A 24,591-nucleotide genomic window follows, 5' to 3' on the forward strand; every position below is an offset into this window, starting at 1 on the left:
ACAAAGGGTTTCTGCTACAGTTTTCTTGCTTGAACCAAAGCATGTGCATTTCCCTTTCTCATATATTAATTTCGATGGCGTGTTCTACTGTAACCTAAAGTAAAAGCGCTAATGAAAGGAACGCCAGTGCATCGCTCGCACATCGCCCTCGTGGCCTAACGGATAAGGCATCGGTCTTCTAAACCGGGGATTGCGGGTTCGAGTCCCGCCGAGGGTGGGTTACTCTTTTTTATTAACAAAGGGTTTGTGCTAAAGTTTTCTTGCTTGAAGCAGAGCATATGCGTTTCCTTTTCTCCTATATTCCTTTCGATGATGTGTTCTACAGTAACCTAGAGTAAAAGTGCTAATGAAAGGAACGCCAGTGCATCGCTCGCACATCGCCCTCGTGGCCTAACGAATAAGGCATCGGTCTTCCAAACGGGGGATTGCGGGTTCGAGTCCTGCCAAGGGTGGGTTATACTTTTTCATTACCAAAGGGTTTCTGCTACAGTTTTCTTGTTTGAAGCAAAGCATATGCGCTTCTTTTCTCCTATATTCCTTTCGATGGTGTGTTTTACTGTAACCTAGAGTAAAAGTTCCAATGAAAGGAACGCCAGTGCATCGCTCGCATATCGCCCTCGTGGCCTAAAGGATATGGCATTGGTCTCCTAAACCGGGGACGGCGGGTTCGAGTCCCGCCGAGGTTGGGATATCCTTTTTCATTACCAAACGGTTTGTGCTACAGTTTTCTTGCTTGAAGCAAATCATATGCGTTTCCTTTCCCCTTACATTCCTTTGGATGGTGTGTTCTACTGTAACCTAGAGTAAACGCGCTAATGAAAAGAACGCTAGTGTATCGCTCGCACATCGCTTTCTTGGCCTAACGGATAAGGCATCGGTCTTCTTAACCGGGGATTGCGGGTTCGAGTCCCGCTGAGTGTGGGTTATCCTTTTTTATTACCAAGGGTTTTTGCTACAGTTCTTTTGCTTGAAGCAAATCATATGCGTTTCCTTTTCCCCTATATTCCTTTGGATGATGTGTTCTACTGTAACCTAGAGTAAACGCGCTAATGAAAAGAACGCTAGTGCATCGCTCGCACATCGCCCTTTTGGCCTAACGAATAAGGCATTGGTCTCCTAAACCGGGGATTGCGGGTTCGAGTCCCGCCGAGGGTAGGTTATTTTTTTTTGATTCACCGAAAAGGTTTCTGCTACAGTTTTCTTGCTTGAAGCAGAGCACATGCGTTTCCTTTTCCCCTATATTCCTTTCCATGGTGTGTTCTACAGTAACCTAGACTAAAAGTGCTGATGAAAGGAACGCCAGTGCATCGCTCGCACATCGCCCTCGTGGCCTAACGGATAAGGCATCGGTCTTCTAAACCGGGGATTGCGGGTTCGAGTCCTGCCGAGGGTGGGTTATCCTTTTTCAATACCAAGCGTTTCTGCAACAGTTTTCTTGCTTGAAGCGGAGCATATGCGTTTCCTTTTCTCCTATATTCCTTTTGATGGTGTGTTTTACTGTAACCTAAAGTAAACGCGCTAATAAAAAGAACGCTAGTGGTACACTCGCACATCGCCCTCGTGGCCTAACGAATGAGGCATCGGTCTTCTAAACGGGTGATCGCGGGTTCGAGTCTTGCCGAGGGTTGGTTATCCTTTTTCAATAACAAAGGGTTTTGCTAGTTTTCTCGCTTGAACTAAAGCAAGTGCATTTCCTTTTCTCCTATATTCCTTTCGATGGTGTGTTCTACAGTAACCTAGAGTAAAACTGCTAATGAAAGGAACGCCAGTGCATCGCTCGCACATCGCCCTCGTGGCCTACCAGATAAGGCATCGGTCTTCCTAACCGGGGATTGTGGGTTCGAGTCCCGCCGAGTGTGGGTTATCCTTTTTCATTACCAAGGGTTTTTGCTACAGTTTTCTTGCTTGAAGCAAAGCATATGCGTTTCCTTTTCCCCTGTATTCCTTTCGATGGTGTGTTCTACAGTAACCTAGAGTAAAAGTGCTAATGAAAGGAACGCCAGTGCATCGCTCGCATATCGCCCTCGTGGCCTAAAGGATATGGCATTGGTCTCCTAAACCGGGGACTGCGGGTTCGAGTCCCGCCGAGGTTGAGATATCCTTTTTCATTACCAAACGGTTTGTGCTACAGTTTTCTTGCTTGAAGCAAATCATATGCGTTTCCTTTCCCCTTACATTCCTTTGGATGGTGTGTTCTACCGTAACCTAGAGTAAACGCGCTAATGAAAAGAACGCTAGTGCATCGCTCGCACATCGCTTTCTTGGCCTAACGAATAAGGCATTGGTCTTCTAAACGGGGGATTGCGGGTTCGAGTCCTGCCGAGGGTTGTTTATCCTTTTTCATTAACAAAGAGTTTTGCTAGTTTTCTCGCTTGAACCAAAGCAAGTGCATTTACCTTTTTCCTATATTCCTTTCGATGGTGTGTTCTACTGCAACCTAGAGTAAAAGCGCTAATGAAAGGAACGCCATTGCATCGCTCGCGCATTGCCCTCGTGGCCTAACGGATAAGACATCGGTCTCCTAAACCGGGGATGGCGGGGTCGAGTCCCGCCGTGGTTGGGATATTTTTTTCACTAACAAAGGGTTTCTGCTACAGTTTTCTTGTTTGAAGCAAAGCATGTGCGTTTCCTTTTCCCCTATAATCTTTTCCATGATGAGTTCTACTGCAACCTAGAGTAAAAGCGCTAATGAAAGGAACGCCTGTGCATCGCTCGCAAACCGCCCTCGTGGCCTAACGGATAAGGCATCGGTCCTCTAAACCGGGATTGTGGATTCGAGTCCCGCCGAGGGTGGGTTATCCTTTTTCAATACCAAGTGTTTGTGCTACAGTTTTCTTGCTTGAAGCAAATCATATGCGTTTCCTTTTCCCCTATATTCCTTTGGATGATGTGTTCTACTGTAACCTAGAGCAAACGCGCTAATGAAAAGAACGCTAGTGAATCGCTCGCCCATCGCCCTAATGGCCTAACGAATAAGGCATCGGTCTCCTAAACGGGGGATATCGGGTTCGAGTCCCGCCGAGGGTGGGTTATCCTTTTTCATTTACAAAGGGTTTTCCTACAGTTTTCTTGCTTGAATCAAAGCATGTGCATTTCCCTTTCTCCTATATACCTTTCGATGGTGTGTTCTATTGTAACCTAAAGTAAAAGCGCTAATGAAAGGAACGCCAGAGCATCACTCGCACATTGCCCTCGTGGCCTAACGGATGAGGCATCGTTCTCCTTAACCGGGGATTGCGGGTTTGAGTCCCACCGAGGGTGGGTTACTCTTTTTCATTAACAAAGGGTTTGTGCTACAGTTTTCTTGCTTGAAGCAAAGCATGTGCGTTTCCTTTTCCCCTATATTCCTTTCGATGATGAGTTCTACTGCAACCTAGAGTAAAAGCGCTAATGAAAGGAACGCCTGTGCATCGCTCGCAAACCGCCCTCGTGGCCTAACGGATAAGGGATCGGTCTTCTAAACCGGGATTGCGGATTCGAGTCCCGCCGAGGGTGGGTTATCCTTTTTCAATACCAAGGGTTTGTGCTACAGTTTTCTTGCTTGAAGCAAATCATATGCGTTTCCTTTTCCCCTATATTCCTTTGGATGATGTGTTCTACTGTAACCCAGAGTAAACGCGCTAATGAAAAGAACGCTAGTGCATCGCTCGCACATCGCTTTCTTGGCCTAACGAATAAGGCATTGGTCTTCTTAACGGGGGATCGCGGGTACGAGTCCTGCCGAGGGTGGGTTACTCTTTTTCATTAACAAAAGTTTTGTGTTAAAGTTTTCTTGCTTGAAGAAAGGAATATGCATTTCCTTTCCCCCTATATTCCTTTCGATGATGAATTCTACTGCAACCTAGAGTAAAAGCACTTATTAAAGGAACGCCTCTGCACCGCTCGCACATCGCCCTCGTGGCCTAACGGATAAGGCATCGGTTTTCCAAACCGGGATTGCGGATTCGTGTCGCGCCGAGGGTGAGTTATCCTTTTTCAATACCAAGGGTTTCTGCAACAGTTTTCTTGCTTGAAGCAGAGCATATGCGTTTCCTTTTCCGCTATATTCCTTTCGATGGTGTGTTCTACAGTAACCTAGAATAAAAGTGCTAATGAAAGGAACGCCAGTGCATTGCTCGCACATCGCCCTCGTGGCCTAACGGATAAGGCATCGGTCTTCTAAACCGGGGATGGCGGGTTCGAGTCCCGCCGAGGGTGGGTTATTCTTTTTCAATAGCAAGGGTTTCTGCAACAGTTTTCTTGCTTGAAGCAGAGCATAAGCGTTTCCTTATCTCCTATATTAATTGCGATGGTGTGTTCTACTGTCCCCTAAAGTATAAGCGCTAATGAAAGGAACGTTAGTGCATCAATCGCCCGTTGCTCTCGTGGCCTAACGGATAAGGCATCCGTCTTCTTAACCGGGGATTGCGGGTCCGAGTCCCGCAGAGTGTTGGTTATCCTTTTTCATTACCAAGGCTTTTGCTACAGTTTTCTTGCTTGAAGCAAAGCATATGCGTTTCCTTTTCCCTTATATTCCTTTGGATGATGTGTTTTACTGTAACCTAAAGTAAACGCGCTAATAAAAAGAACGCTAGTGGTACACTCGCACATCGCCCTCGTGGCCTAACGAATAAGGCATCGGTCTCCTAAACGGGTGATCGCGGGTTCGAGTCTTGCCGAGGGTTGGTTATCCTTTTTCAATAACAAAGGGTTTTGCTAGTTTTCTCGCTTGAACTAAAGCAAGTGCATTTCCTTTTCTCCTATATTCCTTTCGATGGTGTGTCCTACAGTAACCTAGAGTAAAAGTGCTAATGAAAGGAACGCCAGTGCATCGCTCGCACATCGCCCTCGTGGCCTACCAGATAAGGCATCGGTCTTCCTAACCGGGGATTGTGGGTTCGAGTCCCGCCGAGTGTGGGTTAATCTTTTTTATTAACAAAGGGTTTCTCCCACAGTTTTCTTGCTTGAACCAAAGCATAGGCATTTCCTTTTCTCTTATATTCCTTTCGATGATGTGTTCTACTGTAACCTAGAGTAAACGCGCTAATGAAAAGAACGCTAGTGCATCGCTCGCCCATCGCCCTCATGGCCTAACGAATAAGGCATCGGTCTTCTAAACGGGGGATATCGGGTTCGTATCCCGCCGAGAGTGGGTTATTCTTTTTCATTAACAAAGGGTTTTGCTACAGTTTTCTTGCTTGAACCAAAGCATGTGCATTTCCCTTTCTCATATATTAATTTCGATGGTGTGTTCTACTGTAACCTAAAGTAAAAGCGCTAATGAAATGAACGCCAGTGCATTGCTCGCACATTGCCCTCGTGGCCTAACGGATAAGGCATCGGTCTTCTAAACCGGGGTTTGCGGGTGCGAGTGCCACCGAGGGTGGGTTACTCTTTTTCATTAACAAAGGGTTTGTGCTAAAGTTTTCTTGCTTGAAGCAAAGCATGTATGTTTCCTTTTCCCCTATATTCCTTTCGATGATGAGTTCTACTGCAACCTAGAGTAAAAGCGCTAATGAAAGGAACGCCTGTGCATCGCTCGCAAACCGCCCTCGTGGCCTAACGGATAAGGCATCGGTCTTCTAAACCGGGAATGCGGATTCGAGTCCCGCCGAGGGTGGGTTATCCTTTTTCAATACCAAGGGTTTCTCCCACAGTTTTCTTGCTTGAACCAAAGCATAGGCATTTCCTTTTCTCTTATATTCCTTTCGATGATGTGTTCTACTGTAACCTAGAGTAAACGCGCTAATGAAAAGAACGCTAGTGCATCGCTCGCCCATCGCCCTCATGGCCTAACGAATAAGGCATCGGTCTTCTAAACGGGGATCGCGGGTTTGAGTCCGACCAAGGGTAGGTTATTCTTTTTCATTAACAAAGGGTTTCTGCTACAGTTTTCTTGCTTGAACCAAAGCATGTGCATTTCCCTTTTTCATATATTAATTTCGATGGCGTGTTCTACTGTAACATAAAGTAAAAGCGCTAATGAAAGGAACGCCAGTGCATCGCTCGCACATTGCCCTCGTGGCCTAACGGATAAGGCATCGGTCTTCTAAACCGGCGCTTGCGGGTGCGAGTGCCACCGAGGGTGGGTTACTCTTTTTTATTAACAAAGGGTTTGTGCTAAAGTTTTCTTGCTTGAAGCAGAGCATATGCGTTTCCTTTTCCCCTATATTCCTTTCGATGGTGTGTTCTACAGTAACCTAAACTAAAAGTGCTGATGAAAGGAACGCCAGTGCATCGCTCGCACATCGCCCTCGTGGCCTAACGGATAAGGCATTGGTCTTCTAAACCGGGGATTGCGGGTTCGAGTCCCGCCGAGGGTGGGTTATCCTTTTTCAATACCAAGGGTTTCTGCAACAGTTTTCTTGCTTGAAGCAGAGCATATGCGTTTCCTTTTCTCCTATACTTCTTTCGATGATGTGTTCTACTGTCCCCTAAAGTAAAAGCGCTAATGAAAGGAACGTTAGTGCATCAATCGTACGTTGCTCTCGTGGCCTAACGGATAAGGCATCGGTCTTCTTAACCGGGGATTGCGGGTTCGAGTCCCGCTGAGTGTGGGTTATCCTTTTTTATTACCAAGGGTTTTTGCTACAGTTCTTTTGCTTGAAGCAAATCATATGCGTTTCCTTTTCCCCTATATTCCTTTGGATGATGTGTTCTACTGTAACCTAGAGTAAACGCGCTAATGAAAAGAACGCTAGTGCATTGCTCGCACAACGCCCTTTTGGCCTAACGAATAAGGCATTGGTGTCCTAAACCGGGGATTGCGGGTTCGAGTCCCGCCGAGGGTAGGTTATTTTTTTTTCATTCACCGAAAAGGTTTCTGCTACAGTTTTCTTGCTTGAAGCAGAGCATATGCGTTTCCTTTTCCCCTATATTCCTTTCGATGGTGTGTTATACAGTAACCTAGAGCAAACGCGCTAATGAAAAGAACGCTAGTGAATCGCTCGCCCATCGCCCTCATGGCCTAACGAATAAGGCATCGGTCTCCTAAACGGGGGATATCGGGTTCGAGTCCCGCCGAGGGTGGGTTATCCTTTTTCATTTACAAAGGGTTTTCCTACAGTTTTCTTGCTTGAATCAAAGCATGTGCATTTCCCTTTCTCCTATATACCTTTCGATGGTGTGTTCTATTGTAACCTAAAGTAAAAGCGCTAATGAAAGGAACGCCAGAGCATCACTCGCACATTGCCCTCGTGGCCTAACGGATGAGGCATCGTTCTCCTTAACCGGGGATTGCGGGTTTGAGTCCCACCGAGGGTGGGTTACTCTTTTTCATTAACAAAGGGTTTGTGCTACAGTTTTCTTGCTTGAAGCAAAGCATGTGCGTTTCCTTTTCCCCTATATTCCTTTCGATGATGAGTTCTACTGCAACCTAGAGTAAAAGCGCTAATGAAAGGAACGCCTGTGCATCGCTCGCAAACCGCCCTCGTGGCCTAACGGATAAGGGATCGGTCTTCTAAACCGGGATTGCGGATTCGAGTCCCGCCGAGGGTGGGTTATCCTTTTTCAATACCAAGGGTTTGTGCTACAGTTTTCTTGCTTGAAGCAAATCATATGCGTTTCCTTTTCCCCTATATTCCTTTGGATGATGTGTTCTACTGTAACCCAGAGTAAACGCGCTAATGAAAAGAACGCTAGTGCATCGCTCGCACATCGCTTTCTTGGCCTAACGAATAAGGCATTGGTCTTCTAAACGGGGGATCGCGGGTTCGAGTCCTGCCGAGGGTGGGTTACTCTTTTTCATTAACAAAAGTTTTGTGTTAAAGTTTTCTTGCTTGAAGAAAGGAATATGCATTTCCTTTCCCCCTATATTCCTTTCGATGATGAATTCTACTGCAACCTAGAGTAAAAGCACTTATTAAAGGAACGCCTGTGCACCGCTCGCAGATCGCCCTCGTGGCCTAACGGATAAGGCATCGGTTTTCCAAACCGGGATTGCGGATTCGTGTCGCGCCGAGGGTGAGTTATCCTTTTTCAATACCAAGGGTTTCTGCAACAGTTTTCTTGCTTGAAGCAGAGCATATGCGTTTCCTTTTCCGCTATATTCCTTTCGATGGTGTGTTCTACAGTAACCTAGAATAAAAGTGCTAATGAAAGGAACGCCAGTGCATTGCTCGCACATCGCCCTCGTGGCCTAACGGATAAGGCATCGGTCTTCTAAACCGGGGATGGCGGGTTCGAGTCCCGCCGAGGGTGGGTTATTCTTTTTCAATAGCAAGGGTTTCTGCAACAGTTTTCTTGCTTGAAGCAGAGCATAAGCGTTTCCTTATCTCCTATATTAATTGCGATGGTGTGTTCTACTGTCCCCTAAAGTATAAGCGCTAATGAAAGGAACGTTAGTGCATCAATCGCCCGTTGCTCTCGTGGCCTAACGGATAAGGCATCCGTCTTCTTAACCGGGGATTGCGGGTCCGAGTCCCGCAGAGTGTTGGTTATCCTTTTTCATTACCAAGGCTTTTGCTACAGTTTTCTTGCTCTAAGCAAAGCATATGCGTTTCCTTTTCCCTTATATTCCTTTGGATGATGTGTTCTACTGTAACCTGGAGTCAACGCGCTAATGAAAAGAACGCTAGTGCATCGCTCGCACATCGCCCTCTTGGCCTAACGAATAAGGCATCGGTCTTCTAAACCGGGATTGCGGATTCGAGTCCCGCCGAGGGTGGGTTATCCTTTTTCAATACCAAGGGTTTGTGCTACAGTTTTCTTGCTTGAAGCAAATCATATGCGTTTCCTTTTCCCCTATATTCCTTTCGATGTTGTGTTCTACTGTAACCTAGAGTAAACGCGCTAATGAAAGGAACGCCAGTGCATCGCTCGCACATCGGCTACGTGGCCTAACGGATAAGGCATCGGCTCCTAAACAGGGGATTGCGGGTTCGAGTCCCGCGGAGGGTGGGTTAATCTTTTTTATTAACAAAGGGTTTCTCCCACAGTTTTCTTGCTTGAACCAAAGCATAGGCATTTCCTTTTCTCTTATATTCCTTTCGATGATGTGTTCTACTGTAACCTAGAGTAAACGCGCTAATGAAAAGAACGCTAGTGCATCGCTCGCCCATCGCCCTCATGGCCTAACGAATAAGGCATCGGTCTTCTAAACGGGGGATATCGGGTTCGTATCCCGCCGAGAGTGGGTTATTCTTTTTCATTAACAAAGGGTTTTGCTACAGTTTTCTTGCTTGAACCAAAGCATGTGCATTTCCCTTTCTCATATATTAATTTCGATGGTGTGTTCTACTGTAACCTAAAGTAAAAGCGCTAATGAAATGAACGCCAGTGCATTGCTCGCACATTGCCCTCGTGGCCTAACGGATAAGGCATCGGTCTTCTAAACCGGGGTTTGCGGGTGCGAGTGCCACCGAGGGTGGGTTACTCTTTTTCATTAACAAAGGGTTTGTGCTAAAGTTTTCTTGCTTGAAGCAAAGCATGTATGTTTCCTTTTCCCCTATATTCCTTTCGATGATGAGTTCTACTGCAACCTAGAGTAAAAGCGCTAATGAAAGGAACGCCTGTGCATCGCTCGCAAACCGCCCTCGTGGCCTAACGGATAAGGCATCGGTCTTCTAAACCGGGAATGCGCATTCGAGTCCCGCCGAGGGTGGGTTATCCTTTTTCAATACCAAGGGTTTCTGCAACAGTTTTCTTGCTTGAAGCAGAGCATATGCGTTTCCTTTTCCCATATATATCTTTCGATGGTGTGTTCTACAGTAATCTAGAGTAAACGCGCTAATGAAAAGAACGCTAGTGCTACGCTCGCACATCGCCCTCGTGGCCTAACGAATAAGGCATCGGTCTTCTAAACGGGAATCGCGGGTTTGAGTCCCACCAAGGGTAGGTTATTCTTTTTCATTAACAAAGGGTTTCTGCTACAGTTTTCTTGCTTGAACCAAAGCATGTGCATTTCCCTTTTTCATATATTAATTTCGATGGCGTGTTCTACTGTAACATAAAGTAAAAGCGCTAATGAAAGGAACGCCAGTGCATCGCTCGCACATTGCCCTCGTGGCCTAACGGATAAGGCATCGGTCTTCTAAACCGGCGCTTGCGGGTGCGAGTGCCACCGAGGGTGGGTTACTCTTTTTTATTAACAAAGGGTTTGTGCTAAAGTTTTCTTGCTTGAAGCAGAGCATATGCGTTTCCTTTTCCCCTATATTCCTTTCGATGGTGTGTTCTACAGTAACCTAAACTAAAAGTGCTGATGAAAGGAACGCCAGTGCATCGCTCGCACATCGCCCTCGTGGCCTAACGGATAAGGCATTGGTCTTCTAAACTGGGGATTGCGGGTTCGAGTCCCGCCGAGGGTGGGTTATCCTTTTTCAATACCAAGGGTTTCTGCAACAGTTTTCTTGCTTGAAGCAGAGCATATGCGTTTCCTTTTCTCCTATATTTCTTTCGATGATCTGTTCTACTGTCCCCTAAAGTAAAAGCGCTAATGAAAGGAACGTTAGTGCATCAATCGTACGTTGCTCTCGTGGCCTAACGGATAAGGCATCGGTCTTCTTAACCGGGGATTGCGGGTTCGAGTCCCGCTGAGTGTGGGTTATCCTTTTTTATTACCAAGGGTTTTTGCTACAGTTCTTTTGCTTGAAGCAAATCATATGCGTTTCCTTTTCCCCTATATTCCTTTGGATGATGTGTTCTACTGTAACCTAGAGTAAACGCGCTAATGAAAAGAACGCTAGTGCATTGCTCGCACAACGCCCTTTTGACCTAACGAATAAGGCATTGGTGTCCTAAACCGGGGATTGCGGGTTCGAGTCCCGCCGAGGGTAGGTTATTTTTTTTTCATTCACCGAAAAGGTTTCTGCTACAGTTTTCTTGCTTGAAGCAGAGCATATGCGTTTCCTTTTCCCCTATATTCCTTTCGATGGTGTGTTCTACAGTAACCTAGACTAAATGTGCTGATGAAAGGAACGCCAGTGCATCGCTCGCACATCGCCCTCGTGGCCTAACGGATAAGGCATCGGTCTTCTAAACCGGGGATTGCGGGTTCGAGTCCTGCCGAGGGTGGGTTATCCTTTTTCAATACCAAGCGTTTCTGCAACAGTTTTCTTGCTTGAAGCAGAGCATATGCGTTTCCTTTTGTCCTATATTCCTTTAGATGGTGTGTTCTACAGTAACCTAGAGTAAAAGTGCGAATGAAAGGAACGCCAGTGCATCGCTCGCGCATCGACCTCGTGGGTTAACGAATAAGGCATCGGTCTTCCAAACGGGGGATTGCGGGTTTGAGTCCTGCCAAGGGTGGGTTATTCTTTTCCATTAACAAAGGGTTTCTGCTACAGTTTTCTTGTTTGAAGCAAAGCATACGTGCTCCCTTTCTCCTAAATTCCTTTCGATGGTGTGTTTTACTATAACCTAGAGTAACCGCGCTAATGGAAAGAACGCTAGTGCAACGCTCGCACATCGCCCTCGTGGCCTAACGAATAAGGCATCGGTCTTCTAAACGAGGGATTGCGTGTTCGAGTCTCGCCGAGGGTGGGTTATCCTTTTTCATTAGCAAAGGGTTTCTGCTACAGTTTTCTTGCTTGAACCAAAGCATGAGCATTTCCCTTTCTCCTATATTAATTTCGATGGTGTGTTCTACTGTAACCTAAAGTAAAAGCGCTAATGAAAGGAACCCCAGTGCATCGCTCGCACATTGCCCTCGTGGCCTAACGGATAAGGCATCGGTCTTCTAAACCGCAGATTGCGGGTGCGATTGCCGCCGAGGGTGGGTTATCCTTTTTCAAAACCAAGGGTTTGTGCTACAGTTTCCTGCTTGAAGCAAATCATATGCGTTTCCTTTTCCCCTATATTCCTTCGGATGATGTGTTCTACTGTAACCTAGAGTAAACGCGCTAATGAAAAGAACGCTAGTGCATCGCTCGCACATCGCTATCTTGGCCTAACGAATAAGGCATCGGTCTTCTAAACGGGGGATTGCGGGTTCGAGTCCCGCCGAGGGTTGGTTATCCTTTTTCTATAACAAAGGGTTTTGCCAGTTTTCTCGCTTGAACCAAAGCAAGTGCATCTCCCTTTTTCCTATATTCCTTTCGATGGTGTGTTCTTCTGCAACCTAGAGTAAAAGCGATAATGAAAGGAACGCCAGTGCATTGCTCGCGAATCGCCCTCGTGCCCTAACGGATAAGGCATCGGTCTCCTAAACCGGGGATGGCGGGGTCGAGTCCCGCCGAGGGTGGGATATTCTTTTTCATTAACAGAGGGTTTCTGCTGCAGTTTTCTTGCTTGCAGGAAAGCAAATGCGTTTTCTTTTGCCCTATATTCCTTTCGATGGTGTGTTCTACTGTAACCTAGAGTAAACGCGCTAATGAAAAGAACGCTAGTGCATCGCTCGCCCATCGCCCTCATGATCGGTCTTCTAAACGGGGGATATCGGGTTCGTATCCCGCCGAGAGTGGGTTATTCTTTTTCATTAACAAAGGGTTTTGCTACAGTTTTCTTGCTTGAACCAAAGCATGTGCATTTCCCTTTCTCATATATTAATTTCGATGGTGTGTTCTACTGTAACCTAAAGTAAAAGCGCTAATGAAATGAACGCCAGTGCATTGCTCGCACATTGCCCTCGTGGCCTAACGGATAAGGCATTGGTCTTCTTAACCGGGGATTGCGGGTTCGAGTCCCGCTGAGTGTGTGTTATCCTTTTTTATTACCAAGGGTTTTTGCTACAGTTCTTTTGCTTGAAGCAAATCATATGCGTTTCCTTTTCCCCTATATTCCTTTGGATGATGTGTTCTACTGTAACCTAGAGTAAACGCGCTAATGAAAAGAACGCTAGTGCATTGCTCGCACAACGCCCTTTTGGCCTAACGAATAAGGCATTGGTGTCCTAAACCGGGGATTGCGGGTTCGAGTCCCGCCGAGGGTAGGTTATTTTTTTTTTCATTCACCGAAAAGGTTTCTGCTACAGTTTTCTTGCTTGAAGCAGAGCATATGCGTTTCCTTTTCCCCTATATTCCTTTCGATGGTGTGTTCTACAGTAACCTAGACTAAAAGTGCTGATGAAAGGAACGCCAGTGCATCGCTCGCACATCGCCCTCGTGGCCTAACGGATAAGGCATCGGTCTTCTAAACCGGGGATTGCGGGTTCGAGTCCTGCCGAGGGTGGGTTATCCTTTTTCAATACCAAGCGTTTCTGCAACAGTTTTCTTGCTTGAAGCAGAGCATATGCGTTTCCTTTTGTCCTATATTCCTTTAGATGGTGTGTTCTACAGTAACCTAGAGTAAAAGTGCGAATGAAAGGAACGCCAGTGCATCGCTCGCACATCGACCTCGTGGGTTAACGAATAAGGCATCGGTCTTCCAAACGGGGGATTGCGGGTTTGAGTCCTGCCAAGGGTGGGTTATTCTTTTCCATTAACAAAGGGTTTCTGCTACAGTTTTCTTGTTTGAAGCAAAGCATACGTGCTCCTTTTCTCCTAAATTCCTTTCGATGGTGTGTTTTACTATAACCTAGAGTAAACGCGCTAATGGAAAGAACGCTAGTGCAACGCTCGCACATCGCCCTCGTGGCCTAACGAATAAGGCATCGGTCTTCTAAACGAGGGATTGCGTGTTCGAGTCTCGCCGAGGGTGGGTTATCCTTTTTCATTAGCAAAGGGTTTCTGCTACAGTTTTCTTGCTTGAACCAAAGCATGAGCATTTCCCTTTCTCCTATATTAATTTCGATGGTGTGTTCTACTGTCCACTAAAGTAAATGTGCTAATGAAAGGAACAATGGTGAATCAATCGCACGTTGCTCTCGTGGCCTAACGGATAAGGCATCGGTCTTCTTAACCGGGGATTGCGGGTTCGGGTCCCGCCGAGGGTTGGTTATTCTTTTTCATTAACAAAGGGTTTTGCTAGTTTTCTCGCTTGAACCAAAGCAAGTGCATTTCCCTTTCTCCTATATTCCTTTCGATGGTGTGTTCTGCTGTAACCTAAAGTAAAAGCGCTAATGAAAGGAACCCCAGTGCATCGCTCGCAACTTGCCCTCGTGGCCTAACGGATAAGGCATCGGTCTTCTAAACCGCAGATTGCGGGTGCGATTGCCGCCGAGGGTGGGTTATCCTTTTTCAATACCAAGGGTTTGTGCTACAGTTTCCTGCTTGAAGCAAATCATATGCGTTTCCTTTTCCCCTATATTCCTTCGGATGATGTGTTCTACTGTAACCTAGAGTAAACGCGCTAATGAAAAGAACGCTAGTGCATCGCTCGCACATCGCTATCTTGGCCTAACGAATAAGGCATCGGTCTTCTAAACGGGGGATTGCGGGTTCGAGTCCCGCCGAGGGTTGGTTATCCTTTTTCTATAACAAAGGGTTTTGCCAGTTTTCTCGCTTGAACCAAAGCAAGTGCATCTCCCTTTTTCCTATATTCCTTTCGATGGTGTGTTCTTCTGCAACCTAGAGTAAAAGCGATAATGAAAGGAACGCCAGTGCATTGCTCGCGCATCGCCCTCGTGCCCTAACGGATAAGGCATCGGTCTCCTAAACCGGGGATGGCGGGGTCGAGTCCCACCGAGGGTGGGATATTCTTTTTCATTAACAGAGGATTTCTGCTGCAGTTTTCTTGCTTGCAGGAAAGCAAATGCGTTTTCTTTTGCCCTATATTCCTTTCGATGGTGTGTTCTACTGCAACCTACAGTAAAAGCGCTAATGAAAGGAACGCCAGTGCATCGCCCGCACATCGCCCTCGTGGCCTAACTGATAAGGCATCGGTCTCCTAAACCGGGGATTGCGGGTTCGAGTCCCGCCGAGGGTAGGTTATTTTTTTTCATTCACCGAAAAGGTTTCTGCTACAGTTTTCTTGCTTGAAGCAAAGCTTATGCGCTTCTTTTCCCCTGTATTCCTTTCGATGTTGTGTTCTACTGTAACCTAGAGTAAACGCGCTAATGAAAGGAACGCCAGTGCATCACTCGCACATCGGCTACGTGGCCTAACGGATAAGGCATCGGCCCCCTAAACAGGGGATTGCGGGTTCGAGTCCCGCGGAGGGTGGGTTATCCTTTTTTATTAACAAAGGGTTTCTCCCACAGTTTTCTTGCTTGAACCAAAGCATATGCATTTCCTTTTCCCCTATATTCCTTTCGATGATGTGTTATACTGTAACCTAGAGTAAACGCGCTAATGAAAAGAACGCTAGTGCATCGCTCGCACATCGCCCTCATGGCCTAACGAATAAGCCATCGGTCTTCTAAACCGGCGATTGCGGGTTCGATTTCCGCCGAGGGTGGGTTATCCTTTTTCATCAACAAAGGGTTTCTGCTACAGTTTTCTTGCTTGAACCAAGGCATGTGCATTTCCCTTTCTCCTATATTCATTTCGATGGTGTGTTCTACTGTCCCCTAAAGTAAAAGCGCTAATGAATGGAACGCCAGAGCATCGCTCGCACATTGCCCTCGTGGCCTAACGGATAAGGCATCGGTCTTCTAACCCGGGATTGCGGGTTCGAGTCCCGCCGAGGTTGGGATATCCTTTTTTCATTATCAGAGGGTTTGTGCTACAGTTTTCTTGCTTGAAGCGAATCATATGCGTTTCCTTTTTCCTTATATTCCTTTGGACGATGTGTTCTACTGGAACCTAGAGTAAACGCGCTAATGAAAAGAACGCTAGTGCATCGCTCGCACATCGCCCTCTTGGACTAACGAATAAGGCATCGTTTTCCTAAGCCGGGGATTGCGGGTTCGAGTCCCACCGAGGGTGGGTTACTCTTTTTCATTAACAAAGGGTTTGTGCTACAGTTTTCTTGCTTGAAGCAAAGCATGTGCGTTTCCTTTTCCCCTATATTTCTTTGGAAGATGTGTTCTACTGCAACCTAGAGTAAAAGCGCTAATGAAAGGAACGCCTGTGCATCGCTCGCACATCGCCCTCGTGGCCTAACGAATAAGGCACTGTTCTCCTAAGCCGGGGATTGCGGGTTCGAGTCCACCGAGGGTGGGTTACTCTTTTTCATTAAGAAAGGGTTTGTGCTACAGTTTTCTTGCTTGAAGCAAAGCATGTGCGTTTCCTTTGCCCCTATATTTCTTTGGAAGATGTGTTCTACTGCAACCTAGAGTAAAAGCGCTAATGAAAGGAACGCATGTGCATCGCTCGCACATCGCCCTCGTGGCCTAACGGATAAGGCATCGGTCTCCTAAACAGGGGATATCGGGTTCGAGTCCCACCGAGGGTAGGTTATTTTTTTTCATTCACCGAAAAGGTTTCTGCTACAGTTTTCTTGCTTGAAGCAAAGCTTATGCGCTTCTTTTCCCCTATGTTTCTTTCGATGTTGTGTTCTACTGTAACCTAGAGTGAACGTGCTAATAAAAGGAACCCCATGGCATCACTCGCACATCGGCTTCGTGGCCTATCGAATAAAGCATCGGTATTCTAAACCGGGATTGCGGATTCGAGTCCCGCCGAGGGTGGGTTATCCTTTTTCAATACCAAGGGTTTGTGCTACAGTTTTCTTGCTTGAAGCAAATCATATGCCTTTCCTTTTCCCCTATATTCTTTTGGATGATGTGTTCTACTGTAACCTAGAGTAAACGCGCTAATGAAAAGAACGCTAGTGCATCGCTCGCACATCGCTTTCTTGGCCTAACGAATAAGGCATTGGTCTTCTAAACGGGGGATTGCGGGTTCGAGTCCTGCCGAGGGTTGGTTATCCTTTTTCATTACCAAGGGTTTTGCTAGTTTTTTCGCTTGAACCAAAGCAAGTGCATTTCCCTTTTTCCTATATTCCTTTGGATGATGTGTTCTACTGTAACCCAGAGAAAACGCGCTAATGAAAAGAACGCTAGTGCATCGCTCGCACATCGCCCTTTTGGCCTAACGAATAAGGCATCGGTCTCCTAAACCGGGGATTGCGGGTTCGAGTCCCACCGAGGGTAGGTTATTTTTTTCATTCACCGAAAAGGTTTCTGCTACAGTTTTCTTGCTTGAAGCAAAGCTTATGCGCTTCTTTTCCTCTATATTCCTTTCGATGTTGTGTTCTACTGTAACCTAGAGTAAACGCGCTAATGAAAGGAACGCCAGTGCATCGCTCGCACATCGGCTACGTGGCCTAACGGATAAGGCATCGGCTCCTAAACAGGGGATTGCGGGTTCGAGTCCCGCGGAGGGTGGGTTAATCTTTTTTATTAACAAAGGGTTTCTCCCACAGTTTTCTTGCTTAAACCAAAGCATATGCATTTCCTTTTCTCTTATATTCCTTTCGATGATGTGTTCTACTGTAACCTAGAGTAAACGCGCTAATGAAAAGAACGCTAGTGCATCGCTCGCCCATCGCCCTCATGGCCTAACGAATAAGGCATCGGTCTTCTAAACAGGGGATATCGGGTTCGTATCCCGCCGAGAGTGGGTTATTCTTTTTCATTAACAAAGGGTTTTGCTACAGTTTTCTTGCTTGAACCAAAGCATGTGCATTTCCCTTTCTCATATATTAATTTCGATGGTGTGTTCTACTGTAACCTAAAGTAAAAGCGCTAATGAAATGAACGCCAGTGCATTGCTCGCACATTACCCTCGTGGCCTAACGGATAAGGCATCGGTCTTCTAAACCGGGGTTTGCGGGTGCGAGTGCCACCGAGGGTGGGTTACTCTTTTTCATTAACAAAGGGTTTGTGCTAAAGTTTTCTTGCTTGAAGCAAAGCATGTATGTTTCCTTTTCCCCTATATTGCTTTCGATGATGAGTTCTACTGCAACCTAGAGTAAAAGCGCTAATGAAAGGAACGCCTGTGCATCGCTCGCAAACCGCCCTCGTGGCCTAACGGATAAGGCATCGGTCTTCTAAACCGGGAATGCGGATTCGAGTCCCGCCGAGGGTGGGTTATCCTTTTTCAATACCAAGGGTTTCCGCAACAGTTTTCTTGCTTGAAGCAGAGCATATGCGTTTCCTTTTCCCATATATATCTTTCGATGGTGTGTTCTACAGTAATCTAGAGTAAACGCGCTAATGAAAAGAACGCTAGTGCTACGCTCGCACATCGCCCTCGTGGCCTAACGAATAAGGCATCGGTCTTCTAAACGGGGATCGCGGGTTTGAGTCCCACCAAGGGTAGGTTATTCTTTTTCATTAACAAAGGGTTTCTGCTACAGTTTTCTTGCTTGAACCAAAGCATGTGCATTTCCCTTTTTCATATATTAATTTCGATGGCGTGTTCTACTGTAACCTAAAGTAAAAGCGCTAATGAAAAGAACGCCAGTGCATCGCTCGCACATTGCCCTCGTGGCCTAACGGATAAGGCATCGGTCTTCTAAACCGGGGCTTGCGGGTGCGAGTGCCACCGAGGGTGGGTTACTCTTTTTTATTAACAAAGGGTTTCTGCAACAGTTTTCTTGCTTGAAGCAGAGCATATGCGTTTCCTTTTCTCCTATATTCCTTTCGATGATGTGTTCTACAGTAACCTAGAGTAAAAGTGCTAATGAAAGGAACGCCAGTGCATCGCTCGCACATCGCCCTCGTGGCCTAACGAATAAGGCATCGGTCTTCCAAACGGGGGATTGCGGGTTCGAGTCCTGCCAAGGGTGGGTTATACTTTTTCATTAACAAAGGGTTTCTGCTACAGTTTTCTTGTTTGAAGCAAAGCATATGCGCTCCTTTTCTCCTATATTCCTTTCGATGGTGTGTTTTACTGTAACCTAGAGTAAACGCGCTAATGAAAAGAACGCTCGCACATCGCCCTCGTGGCCTAACGAATAAGGCATTGGTCTTCTTAAATGGGGGATTGCGGGTTCGAGTCCCGCCGAGAGTGGGTTATCCTTTTTCATTAACAAAGGGTTTCTGCTACAGTTTTTTTGCTCGAACCAAAGCATGTGCATTTCCCTTTCTCCTATATTAATTTCGATGGTGTGTTCTACTGTCCCCTAAAGTAAAAGCGCTAATGAAAGGAACGTTAGTGCATCAATCGTACGTTGCTCTCGTGGCCTAACGGATAAGGCATCGGTCTTCTTAACCGGGGATTGCGGGTTCGAGTCCCGCTGAGTGTGGGTTATCCTTTTTTATTACCAAGGGTTTTTGCTACAGTTCTTTTGCTTGAAGCAAATCATATGCGTTTCCTTTTCCCCTATATTCCTTTGGATGATGTGTTCTACTGTAACCTAGAGTAAACGCGCTAATGAAAAGAACGCTAGTGCATTGCTCGCACAACGCCCTTTTGGCCTAACGAATAAGGCATTGGTGTCCTAAACCGGGGATTGCGGGTTCGAGTTTCGCCGAGGGTAGGTTATTTTTTTTTCATTCACCGAAAAGGTTTCTGCTACAGTTTTCTTGCTTGAAGCAGAGCATATGCGTTTCCTTTTCCCCTATATTCCTTTCGATGGTGTGTTCTACAGTAACCTAGACTAAAAGTGCTGATGAAAGGAACGCCAGTGCATCGCTCGCACATCGCCCTCGTGGCCTAACGGATAAGGCATCGGTCTTCTAAACCGGGGATTGCGGGTTCGAGTCCTGCCGAGGGTGGGTTATCCTTTTTCAATACCAAGCGTTTCTGCAACAGTTTTCTTGCTTGAAGCAGAGCATATGCGTTTCCTTTTGTCCTATATTCCTTTAGATGGTGTGTTCTACAGTAACCTAGAGTAAAAGTGCGAATGAAAGGAACGCCAGTGCATCGCTCGCACATCGACCTCGTTGGTTAACGAATAAGGCATCGGTCTTCCAAACGGGGGATTGCGGGTTTGAGTCCTGCCAAGGGTGGGTTATTCTTTTCCATTAACAAAGGGTTTCTGCTACAGTTTTCTTGTTTGAAGCAAAGCATACGTGCTCCTTTTCTCCTAAATTCCTTTCGATGGTGTGTTTTACTATAACCTAGAGTAAACGCGCTAATGGAAAGAACGCTAGTGCAACGCTCGCACATCGCCCTCGTGGCCTAACGAATAAGGCATCGGTCTTCTAAACGAGGGATTGCGTGTTCGAGTCTCGCCGAGGGTGGGTTATCCTTTTTCATTAGCAAAGGGTTTCTGCTACAGTTTCCTTGCTTGAACCAAAGCATGAGCATTTCCCTTTCTCCTATATTAATTTCGATGGTGTGTTCTACTGTCCACTAAAGTAAATGTGCTAATGAAAGGAACATTGGTGCATCAATCGCACGTTGCTCTCGTGGCCTAACGGATAAGGCATCGGTCTTCTTAACCGGGGATTGCGGGTTCGAGTCTCGCCGATTGTGGGTTATCCTTTTTCATTACCAAGCGTTTTTGCTACAGTTTTTTTTGCTTGAAGCAAAGCATATGCGTTTCCTTTTCCCCTATATTCCTTTCGATGGTGTGTTCTACAATAACCTAGAGTAAAAGTGCTAATGAGAGGAACGCCAGTGCATCGCTCGCACATCGCCCTCGTGGCCTAACGGATAAGGCATCGGTCTCCTAAACCGGGGACTGCGGGTTCAAGTCCCGCCGAGGTTGGGATATCCTTTTTCATTATCAAAGGGTTTGTGCTAGTGTTTTCTTGCTTGAAGCAAATCATATGCATTTCCTTTTCCCTTATATTCCTTTGGATGATGTGTTCTACTGTAACCTAGAGTAAACGCGCTAATGAAAAGAACGCTAGTGCATCGCTCGCACATCGCCCTCTTGGCCTAACGAATAAGGCATCGGTCTTCTAAACGGGGGATTGCGGGTTCGGGTCCCGCCGAGGGTTGGTTATTCTTTTTCATTAACAAAGGGTTTTGCTAGTTTTCTCGCTTGAACCAAAGCAAGTGCATTTCCCTTTCTCCTATATTCCTTTCGATGGTGTGTTCTACTGTAACCTAAAGTAAAAGCGCTAATGAAAGGAACCCCAGTGCATCGCTCGCACATTGCCCTCGTGGCCTAACGGATAAGGCATCGGTCTTCTAAACCGCAGATTGCGGGTGCGATTGCCGCCGAGGGTGGGTTATCCTTTTTCAATACCAAGGGTTTGTGCTACAGTTTCCTGCTTGAAGCAAATCATATGCGTTTCCTTTTCCCCTATATTCCTTCGGATGATGTGTTCTACTGTAACCTAGAGTAAACGCGCTAATGAAAAGAACGCTAGTGCATCGCTCGCACATCGCTATCTTGGCCTAACGAATAAGGCATCGGTCTTCTAAACGGGGGATTGCGGGTTCGAGTCCCGCCGAGGGTTGGTTATCCTTTTTCATTAACAAAGGGTTTTGCCAGTTTTCTCGCTTGAACCAAAGCAAGTGCATCTCCCTTTTTCCTATATTCCTTTTGATGGTGTGTTCTTCTGCAACCTAGAGTAAAAGCGATAATGAAAGGAACGCCAGTGCATTGCTCGCGCATCGCCCTCGTGCCCTAACGGATAAGGCATCGGTCTCCTAAACCGGCGATGGCGGGGTCGAGTCCCGCCGAGGGTTGGATATTCTTTTTCATTAACAGAGCGTTTCTGCTGCAGTTTTCCTGCTTGCAGGAAAGCAAATGCGTTTTCTTTTGCCCTATATTCCTTTCGATGGTGTGTTCTACTGCAACCTAGAGTAAAAGCGCTAATGAAAGGAACGCCAGTGCATCGCCCGCACATCGCCCTCGTGGCCTAACGGATAAGGCATCGGTCTCCTAAACCGGGGATTGCGGGTTCGAGTCCCGCCGAGGGTAGGTTATTTCTTTTTCATTCACCGAAAAGGTTTTTGCTACAGTTTTCTTGCATGAAGCAAAGCTTATGCGCTTCTTTTCCCCTATAATCCTTTCGATGGTGTGTTCTACTGCAACCTAGAGTAAAAGCGCTAATGAAAGGAACGCCAGTGCATCGCCCGCACATCGCCCTTTTGGCCTAACGGATAAGGCATCGGTCTCCTAAACCGGGGATGGCGGGTTCGAGTCCCGCCGAGGGTAGGTTATTTTTTTTTATATTCACCGAAAAGGTTTCTGCTACAGTTTTCCTGCTTGAAGCAAAGCTTATGCGCTTCTTTTCCCCTATATTCCTTTCGATGTTGTGTTCTACTGTAACCTAGAGTAAACGCGCTAATGAAAGGAACGCCAGTGCATCACTCGCACATCGGCTACGTAGCCTAACGGATAAGGCATCGGCCCCCTAAACAGGGGATTGCGGGTTCGAGTCCCGCGGAGGGTGGGTTATCCTTTTTTATTAACAAAGGGTTTCTCCCACAGTTTTCTTGCTTGAACCAAAGCATATGCATTTCCTTTTCCCCTATATTCCTTTCGATGATGTGTTCTACTGTAACCTAGAGTAAACGCGCTAATGAAAAGAACGCTAGTGAATTGCTCGCACATCGCCCTCGTGGGCTAACGAATAAGGCATCGGACTTCTAAACGGGGGATTGCGGGTTCGAGTCCCACCGAGGGTGGGTTATCCTTTTTCATCAACAAAGGGTTTTGCTAGTTTTCTCGCTTGAACCAAAGCAAGTGCATCTCCCTTTTTCCTATATTCCTTTCGATGGTGTGTTCTTCTGCAACCTAGAGTAAAAGCGATAATGAAAGGAACGCCAGTGCATTGCTCGCGCATCGCCATCGTGCCCTAACGGATAAGGCATCGGTCTCCTAAACCGGGGATGGCGGGGTCGAGTCCCGACGAGGGTGGGATATTCTTTTTCATTAACAGAGGGTTTCTGCTGCAGTTTTCCTGCTTGCAGGAAAGCAAATGCGTTTTCTTTTGCCCTATATTCCTTTCGATGGTGTGTTCTACTGCAACCTACAGTAAAAGCGCTAATGAAAGGAACGCCAGTGCATCGCCCGCACATCGCCCTCGTGGCCTAACGGATAAGGCATCGGTCTCCAAAACCGGGGATGGCGGGTTCGAGTCCCGCCGAGGGTAGGTTATTTTTTTTCATTCACCGAAAAGGTTTGTGCTACAGTTTTCTTGCTTGAAGCGAATCATATGCGTTTCCTTTTCCCTTATATTCCTTTGGATGATGTGTTCTACTGTAACCTAGAGTAAACACGCTAATGAAAAGAACGCTAGTGCATCGCTCGCACATCGCCCTCTTGGCCTAACGAATAAGGCATCGTTCCCCTAAGGCGGGGATTGCGGGTTCGAGGCCCACCGAGGGTGGGTTACTCTTTTTCATTAACAAAGGGTTTGTGCTACAGTTTTCTTGCTTGAAGCAAAGCATGTGCGTTTCCTTTTCCCCTATATTTCTTTGGAAGATGTGTTCTACTGCAACCTAGAGTAAAATCGCTAATGAAAGGAACGCCTGTGCATCGCTCGCACCTCGCCCTCGTGGCCTAACGGATAAGGCATCGGTCTTCTAACCCGGGATTGCGGGTTCGAGTCCCGCCGAGGTTGGGATATCCTTTTTTCATTATCAGAGGGTTTGTGCTACAGTTTTCTTGCTTGAAGCAAATCATATGCGTTTCCTTTTCCCCTATATTCCTTCGGATGATGTGTTCTACTGTAACCTAGAGTAAACGCGCAAATGAAAAGAACGCTAGTGCGTCGCTCGCACATCGCCATCTTGGCCTAACGAATAAGGCATCGGTCTTCTAAACGGGGGATTGCGGGTTCGAGTCCCGCCGAGGGTTGGTTATCCTTTTTCATTAACAAAGGGTTTTGCTAGTTTTCTCGCTTGAACCAAAGCAAGTGCATTTCCCTTTTTCCTATATTCCTTTCGATGGTGTGTTCTTCTGCAACCTAGAGTAAAAGCGATAATGAAAGGAACGCCAGTGCATTGCTCGCGCATCGCCCTCGTGCCCTAACGGATAAGGCATCGGTCTCCTAAACCGGGGATGGCGGGGTCGAGTCCCGCCGAGGGTGGGATATTCTTTTTCATTAACAGAGGGTTTCTGCTGCAGTTTTCCTGCTTGCAGGAAAGCAAATGCGTTTTCTTTTGCCCTATATTCCTTTCGATGGTGTGTTCCACTGCAACCTAGAGTAAAAGCGCTAATGAAAGGAACGCCAGTGCATCGCCCGCACATCGCCCTCGTGGCCTAACGGATAAGGCATCGGTCTCCTAAACCGGGGATTGCGGGTTCGAGTGCCGCCGAGGGTAGGTTATTTCTCTTTCATTCACCGAAAAGGTTTTTGCTACAGTTTTCTTGCTTGAAGCAATGCTTATGCGCTTCTTTTCCCCTATAATCCTTTCGATAGTGTGTTCTACTGCAACCTAGAGTAAAAGCGCTAATGAAAGGAACGCCAGTGCATCGCCCGCATATCGCCCTCGTGGCCTAACGGATAAGGCATCGGTCTCCTAAACCGGGGATATCGGGTTCGAGTCCCGCCGTGGGTAAGTTATTTCTTTTTCATTCACCGAAAAGGCTTCTGCTACAGTTTTCTTGCTTGAAGCAAAGCTTATGCGCTTCTTTTCCCCTATATTCATTTCGATGTTGTGTTCTACTGTAACCTAGAGTAAACGCGCTAATGAAAAGAACGCTAGTGCATCGCTCGCACATCGCCCTCGGGGCCTAACAAATAAGGCATCGGACTTCTAAACGGGGGATTGCGGGTTCGAGTCCCGCCGAGGGTGGGTTATCCTTTTTCATCAACAAAGGGTTTCTGCTACAGTTTTCTTGCTTGAACCAAGGCATGTGCATTTCCCTTTCTCCTATAATAATTTCGATGGTGTGTTCTACTGTCCGCTAAAGTAAAAGCGCTAATGAATGAAACGCCAGAGCATCGCTCGCACATTGCCCTCGTGGCCTAACGGATAAGGCATCGGTCTTCTAACCCGGGATTGCGGGTGCGAATGCCGCCGAGGGTGGGTTATCCTTTTTCATTACCAAGGGTTT

The 24,591-nt window shown here is 46.7% G+C and overlaps 13 non-coding genes across 13 annotated transcripts; all 13 read left to right on the forward strand.

Annotated features, from left to right (window-relative positions):
• Nucleotides 1–144: 144 nt before the first annotated feature.
• On the forward strand, nucleotides 145–217 carry TRNAR-UCU (transfer RNA arginine (anticodon UCU)). The gene has a single exon. It is a non-coding gene; the product is annotated as a tRNA-Arg (tRNA).
• Nucleotides 218–1,320: 1,103 nt separating this feature from the next.
• TRNAR-UCU (transfer RNA arginine (anticodon UCU)) lies at nucleotides 1,321–1,393 on the forward strand. The gene has a single exon. It is a non-coding gene; the product is annotated as a tRNA-Arg (tRNA).
• A 2,731-nt stretch (nucleotides 1,394–4,124) lies between these two features.
• Nucleotides 4,125–4,197, forward strand: TRNAR-UCU (transfer RNA arginine (anticodon UCU)). The gene has a single exon. It is a non-coding gene; the product is annotated as a tRNA-Arg (tRNA).
• A 2,032-nt stretch (nucleotides 4,198–6,229) lies between these two features.
• On the forward strand, nucleotides 6,230–6,302 carry TRNAR-UCU (transfer RNA arginine (anticodon UCU)). The gene has a single exon. It is a non-coding gene; the product is annotated as a tRNA-Arg (tRNA).
• A 1,803-nt stretch (nucleotides 6,303–8,105) lies between these two features.
• TRNAR-UCU (transfer RNA arginine (anticodon UCU)) lies at nucleotides 8,106–8,178 on the forward strand. The gene has a single exon. It is a non-coding gene; the product is annotated as a tRNA-Arg (tRNA).
• Nucleotides 8,179–10,210: 2,032 nt separating this feature from the next.
• Nucleotides 10,211–10,283, forward strand: TRNAR-UCU (transfer RNA arginine (anticodon UCU)). Its single transcript has one exon. It is a non-coding gene; the product is annotated as a tRNA-Arg (tRNA).
• Nucleotides 10,284–10,916: 633 nt separating this feature from the next.
• On the forward strand, nucleotides 10,917–10,989 carry TRNAR-UCU (transfer RNA arginine (anticodon UCU)). Its single transcript has one exon. It is a non-coding gene; the product is annotated as a tRNA-Arg (tRNA).
• Nucleotides 10,990–13,010: 2,021 nt separating this feature from the next.
• Nucleotides 13,011–13,083, forward strand: TRNAR-UCU (transfer RNA arginine (anticodon UCU)). Its single transcript has one exon. It is a non-coding gene; the product is annotated as a tRNA-Arg (tRNA).
• Nucleotides 13,084–14,645: 1,562 nt separating this feature from the next.
• Nucleotides 14,646–14,718, forward strand: TRNAR-CCU (transfer RNA arginine (anticodon CCU)). Its single transcript has one exon. It is a non-coding gene; the product is annotated as a tRNA-Arg (tRNA).
• Nucleotides 14,719–19,326: 4,608 nt separating this feature from the next.
• On the forward strand, nucleotides 19,327–19,399 carry TRNAR-UCU (transfer RNA arginine (anticodon UCU)). Its single transcript has one exon. It is a non-coding gene; the product is annotated as a tRNA-Arg (tRNA).
• A 2,032-nt stretch (nucleotides 19,400–21,431) lies between these two features.
• TRNAR-CCU (transfer RNA arginine (anticodon CCU)) lies at nucleotides 21,432–21,504 on the forward strand. The gene has a single exon. It is a non-coding gene; the product is annotated as a tRNA-Arg (tRNA).
• A 1,104-nt stretch (nucleotides 21,505–22,608) lies between these two features.
• TRNAW-CCA (transfer RNA tryptophan (anticodon CCA)) lies at nucleotides 22,609–22,681 on the forward strand. Its single transcript has one exon. It is a non-coding gene; the product is annotated as a tRNA-Trp (tRNA).
• A 1,101-nt stretch (nucleotides 22,682–23,782) lies between these two features.
• Nucleotides 23,783–23,855, forward strand: TRNAR-CCU (transfer RNA arginine (anticodon CCU)). Its single transcript has one exon. It is a non-coding gene; the product is annotated as a tRNA-Arg (tRNA).
• The last annotated feature ends 736 nt before the right edge of the window (nucleotides 23,856–24,591 follow it).

The sequence above is a fragment of the Rhipicephalus microplus genome, chromosome 2 (genome assembly GCF_043290135.1).
Source record: "Rhipicephalus microplus isolate Deutch F79 chromosome 2, USDA_Rmic, whole genome shotgun sequence".
Classification (NCBI taxonomy): domain Eukaryota; kingdom Metazoa; phylum Arthropoda; class Arachnida; order Ixodida; family Ixodidae; genus Rhipicephalus; species Rhipicephalus microplus.